A 6,794-nucleotide genomic window follows, 5' to 3' on the forward strand; every position below is an offset into this window, starting at 1 on the left:
GGTTTTGATTTCACTGCTTGACTTCAAGAAAACTAGAATCACCATCAAACAACTAAAAATTTGATCGAAAATAAATTCAGATCAAATAACATTGACTGTAAAAGGAAAAATCCATATAGAAGTAAAGAAAAAATTCATAGAGAATGTAAAGAAATTAAGAAGAAAATGAAAAAAAGGAAAGTCGTTCATGTTAAAAGTCAGGGTAAAAAACTCAAATAAGTCAAGGGGAGCAAAATTTTACACAAATCCGTCAAACAAAAATCTGCTTCGTGAATCCACCAATACACATTTATATGTAGTTCGAATCAACCTGATTCGAACTCCATTTCTACATAATTCGAACCAACTTGGTCCGAATTATACACAAACACACGCACACTAATTCGAAACAGCTTGGTTCGAATTATAGACAAACACACGCACATACTATTTGAACCATTTGGGTTTGAATTATACACTTATTAAAAATATTAATAATTTAAAAATTAAAAATATATATATTTTATTTTATACATTAAAAAAAAGCTACCAAAATATTTAATTACGAGACTACTTTAAAATATTAATGAACTATCAATTCGAATTTCATACAATACTCTTTTGTCTATTTTTAATAGCTCATGAATATTTTTTAATAAATTTTTTAATAAATTTATTTAAATTATACTACAAAAAATATTTGATCCTATGCAAAATAATTTAAAAAAAATTGCTTAAAAAATGTTGGGAGTACTATAAAAATTTGTAACGTTCTAATAACTTAGGTAAATACATGCATGTACTCAAATTTTAAATAAAATACTCTACATAGTTAATAATAATTTAGAAATGAAAGAAAATATTTTATTCCATATAAAACAATTAAAAAAATATTTTATTCTATACAAAATAATTTTAAAAAATGGCTTAAAAAATGCTATGAGTATTATAAAAGTTTGTAATATTCTAGTGATTTAGGTAAATACATGATAAAAATATTTTTTCTTTAATTTCTAAATTATTATTGACTATGTAGAGTATTTCTTTAATGTCTTAAGTCATTAGGATATTACACATTTTTATAGTACTCCTAACATTTTTTAAGCCATTTTTTTAAAATTGTTTTGCATAGGATCAAATATTTTTTGTAATATAATTTAAATAAATTTATTAAAAAAATTTATTAAAAAATATTCATGAGCTATTAAAAATAGACAAAAGAGTATTGTATAGAATTCGAATTGATAGCTCATTAATATTTTAAAGAATTCTCATAATTAAATATTTTGTTAGCTTATTTTTAATATATAAAATAAAATATATTTTTTTAATTTTTAAATTATTAATTTTTTTAATAAGTGTATAATTCGAACCAAGCTGTTCGACTTAGTGTGTGCATGTGTTTGTCTATAATTCGAACCAAGCTGGTTCGAATTAGTGTGTGCATGTGTTTGTGTATAATTCGAATCAAGATGGTTCGAATCATGTAGAAATGGAGTTCGATTCGAATTAGTGTGTACATGTGTTTGTGTATAATTCGAACCAAGATGGTTCGAATCATGTAGAAATGGAGTTCGAATCAGACTGGTTCGAACTACATATAAATGTGCATTGGTGAATTCACGAAGCAAATTTTGATGTGGCTTATTTTGCTTTTTACCCTAATTGGTAAAATTTTGCTCCCATTGGCTTATTTGAGTTTTTTATCCTAATTTATTTTTAGTATATATTTTATATTGGGCAAATGACTCATATAAACCATCGTTTGGAAAAATTTATGTGATTCTACCAAAGAAATAATCGTTATAAGGTTTCACCAAGAAGACATTTCTATGTAATTCGAATTAGTGCAATTCGAATTACACATTCGCAATAATTCGAATCACACTGATTCGAATTACACACATGCACACAAGCACTAATTCGAATCAGGGTGATTTAAATTACACAGACACATAAGTATTCAGACTAATTCGAATCATGCAGATTCGAATTACAATGGGTGTAATTCGAAATATGTTGTTTCGAATTATGAAGGGTCATACGTATATAAATATGGTGTGAACGTGAATTCCTCTAATTAGAGTGACAAAATGGCTAGTGAGGAGAATTTTGTAGTGTTGGTACATTACAGAGGATCAATTAAGAGAAAAACACAATCTGATGTGAAGTTCACTGATAAGGATCTTCTCAGTATTTTTATGAGACCTACGACGAGATATGATGATTTCGTGAATTCTATATTACAGAAACTTGGGTTGCAAGGCATGAAACGGGTTCAGAAGTTATTCTATCGCATTTCGATCTCAGTGTTGCGAGAAGACGTGAAGTACGATTGTTTCACCGTAAGGAGTGATGAGGATTTGCAGGTTCTCTTCTATTGTCGTCAGCAGTTTTTCGAGGTCAGAACACCTGAGCTGTTGGCAAAGTTGGTTGATGTGGTATCTAATTCGAAAAATTTAAACCAGAATACCCACACTATAGACACGATAACCGATTCTAATTTGAGACCAATTGTTGCATCTTTATCCATTTTAATATGCCATCGAGGTCTTTTTATATTTAATACATATTTTATATTAATAGTTAATTTTAATAATTAATTTTAGTATATATTTAATATGATTGAACTTTTAAGCTAATATTTTATTAATAATAGTTTCATCACGTTAGTTAAACCCATATAAAAGATATAATAATATGTTTTTTAAAATTTGAAAACACAGACATAAATATAGGCCAGGTAAAACTTCTTTATCTGGTACCTACAAGTATAAAAGAACATTTTCAATGTGCCTGAATTAACATGTGAAGTGGTATTGAAGTGCAAAGTTGTGTGTTTAACCCTCACATATGAGAAAATACTCAAAATAGTAAACAAGTACTTGGAAGCATGGGAATCAAACAGTAGTAATGTGCAATACTTGTCGCTGATCCAACGGTCAGGATCGATGGTCAGAGGAGTCATGATAATGTGTTCGTTGTTTCTAGAATCTTATTTCAACGTATTTTTTGTTCTTACTTTTAGGTGTTTATTCAGGAATTTTTTAAATGAATAAAATAAACGATATATTTATCAATATACACGAGTAATCATAATTTCATTTCCATTTTAATATAATAATATTATTACTCCAAATATAATTTTTTCTATTGTATATTTTTATAGATTTATGAAAAAAATGACATTATCAAAAAAATTGACAATAATATTCATCCTTATATATATTATTATTATAAAAAAGTATACTTTTACATTATTATATCACATTACATATATTATAAACAACATATGTTAAAAAAACAGTAAACACATCACTTTTACAAATGAGATATATAAAATTAACTCATAATTTATCTCATTTACACTATAAATAAAATATGTAAAATAATATAAAAAATTAATTTTTTAGAAAAATATGATAAATATAATATTTATTGTATTTATTTAAAAACATTTATTCATTCATCTCAGTTATTGAAAGATATTCAACAAATGGCACCAATTTTTTAAATAGCATTAAATGAATAAAAACACAAAAATTTAAAAAAAATATATATAAAAAAGTATGTTGTAATAACTGAAATAAGAGTATGGATTTTATAATATATTCCGTCATTCATTCTCTCAAAAGTTTTTGGCAGGGCATGGGATTGGCATTGTATGTGACAGACAGGCCTCATGAATTGAGGACAAACAAAATGGGTTGCATGTGATAAAAGCCATATGCTTTCTGTATTATTATTATATTTCACTGTGTTTCTTACCTTTGCCTATAAGGATTGCCTGTTTCCTCTTTTTTAGTTTCTTTCTTTCTTCACTCCTAAAAGACAAACAAGAGTTAGTTACCCCCTCCCCTCTCTCTCCGATTAATATATAGTCACTTACATATATAACAACTCAAATTTAATAAAAATTTGGTTTAATTACTCTATTAATCTCTATAGTTTTACAAAATTTTAATTAAATTTTTGTATTTTTTTTAAATAAATTCTTGCACCAATTTTTTTTTTAAATTGAGTCTTTACACTTTTTTTTCCTTTTATTTGGATCTATTAAGTCAATTACTACTAAAAAGAACCTAATTAAAAAAAAATTAGTATAGGAATCAATTAAAAAAAAAAGTATAAAAATCTAATTGAAAATTTTGCAAAACTATAAGACCAATAGAGTAATTAAACCTAAAAATTTAGAATGATATCCTAAATAATTTTCATTGGATATTTTACTACTTATCAAATTAATTTTTTTCATACGTAAATCAGTTCTTATATTAAAATTATATATCTAAAAAATTTAAAAATTATTGAAAACTTTTATGCCTTTATTAAATAATGATTATTTTTTTTTTGCCAATTTAACATGTGGTTGATTCATCTAATAAAATAAAAAGTTGAGAATATAATAATTGATAATTAAAATTTATTAAGAACTAAAATATCTAACTAAAAATCTCATTGAAACTGATTTGGATATTACTTAAAAAAGTTAAGATCTAGTGTCTCGTCTAAAATATTTTTTACCTATACAATACTAACTAATATATTAAAGGCAGGTAATTATATATTCAGCATTTGAAATCCTTTAATACTTAATACTTGAACTTAATTAAGACTGTTAATTAGAGAAAAGTCTGTTAATTACTTGAACTAATCATGTGATGGTTTTCTCTAAATATATAGTAAATTAAAATGAGTGTAAGAAAAAATGTTCTAATAACTATATAATTTTTTTGCGTATGTATATAGTTTAATATGCCTGTACTTGTATATTGTAAAATTTTGAATTGAAAATTATTTTGACATTCTCTGATCTGAAGTTTGGAAAAATTTATTATGATATATATATGCCAACCGCTTTTATACTCCTTTTTAAGAGAGATTAGTGCTATGCTTTTCAGAAAATAGTAAAATACAATTGAACATGATGATTTTTAAATCAATAAAAGTCATGATAAATTTTACTAAGTTTTAACGTACGTTTGGTTGGATTCTTGTTGAGGTTTGAGATAATTATGAATTGCATATTGTAAAATGTAAAGTGAACTCCTTAGATGAGCCAAATCCTAACAATAAATAGTACTAAGATACAAAAAATGATAACATGTATATATATAAAATAGAGTTAATTATTCTGTTGGTTTTATAATTTTATTAAATTTTTAATTAAATTTTTATATATATTAAATTTAATAAAATTATAAAAGTTAATAGAATAATTAAATCTATAAAATATCATGGCATGGCATTTGTTACTAGTAGAACAGGTAAATAAATTGATAAAGTACTGTGTAGCAAACATAATCTGATATATAAGTACTGGATTTGGTCCCAAGAAATAAAGGAGGTTATGTGTATATATATAAAGAGAGAGAGAGAGGCCTCTATGACGTGGTAATGACCTATTGGATAGGAAAATGTTGTTGGCTCCTTTTGATTGGTTTCTTAAATGGGGCCAAACTTGTTTGTCTTTATTCCTTGCAATCATTAGAGGGTGATGCACCAAAATGAAAGCCAAGGTTGAGGGGGAAAATAGGGAACCAGTCAGCCAAAGTGGTTGTTTTCATCCCCTTTCTATATCAATTTTGTTTGCTTTATTATTATTATTATTATTATTATTATTATTATTATTATTAGAGTAAATGTCTTTTCTCTTTTTTTGCCCATTTGTTCGAAAAAACAAGTATCTTTTTGCAATTTAAATTTTTTTAATAATTCTTAATTATTTAAGTAATTGTCTATACGATTTTTACTAATGTGTCTAAGACTGTTTAAACTAATTAATTTTTACATGATTGAGAATCAATTAGAAATTTTTGAATTGTAAAAAGATATTTTGTTTTTTTGACAAATAGTTAGATAACAAAGACAGTTTTTACTACTACTATTATTATTATTATTATATGGAGGGAGTTTGGAGTGATTCATGTGATAGAGTGCATGTGGCCAAGTTTCATCCACATTGCCTACTCTCTTTTCTCTATGGAGAATATATATTCTGTTGTTCATGTGTAGCATTGTATGCATTATTGCTTCACACTCCATATTTTGGGCATGGCCTGCTTCATCCAACTGCGCTGCTCTTATTATATAAAGCTCTAAAGCACAGTGAGTATACTTATATTTATATTAAAGAAATGGTAATTGAAAATTGGGAACAAAATCTGGGAGGAAATCTGATGAAACTTGTATTCAAATGACATGCCAGATAATTTTGCCACCTTGAAAGAGACAGGATTTGCTGTCAATACTCTCCAAAGAGCCGAACTGAAAAATATTTTAAGCAACAATGGAATTGGACTTGGTAATTTGGTACGGTTCATTCATTTTTGCCTTCATGAGAATGAAACGTACGTCAAATTATTCTATGGACAAAAATATAAATATTTCAATTTTTTAATGTATTAACAAAATAAAATAAAAACTTTTTATTTATTTTCATATTCTTAATCAATAATAATGTAGTTACAACCTTCTCTAGATAAATTATTTTTATAATAAAATCTACACTTTTACTTAAAATATTCAACATATCTAAATATTTTACGAATATGTAATAATTTATTAACAAAATTTTTTCAAAAAATTATATGCTCATATAATTAATATGCACTTTAATTTTTAATATATCCATTTACTAATTTTTTTTATAAGGATATAATTTTTGAATGGAAGTCACTCATATAAAGATGTTTAAAATTTTTGTTAAAGATATTTTTTGACAATTAAAATTTTACATATGTAATCGATTAAATCATATTATTTCTGTCATAATTAGATCAGACAAATCGATTCGACTAAAAAATCGATAAACC

This window comes from Arachis duranensis, chromosome 9 (genome assembly GCF_000817695.3).
Source record: "Arachis duranensis cultivar V14167 chromosome 9, aradu.V14167.gnm2.J7QH, whole genome shotgun sequence".
Classification (NCBI taxonomy): domain Eukaryota; kingdom Viridiplantae; phylum Streptophyta; class Magnoliopsida; order Fabales; family Fabaceae; genus Arachis; species Arachis duranensis.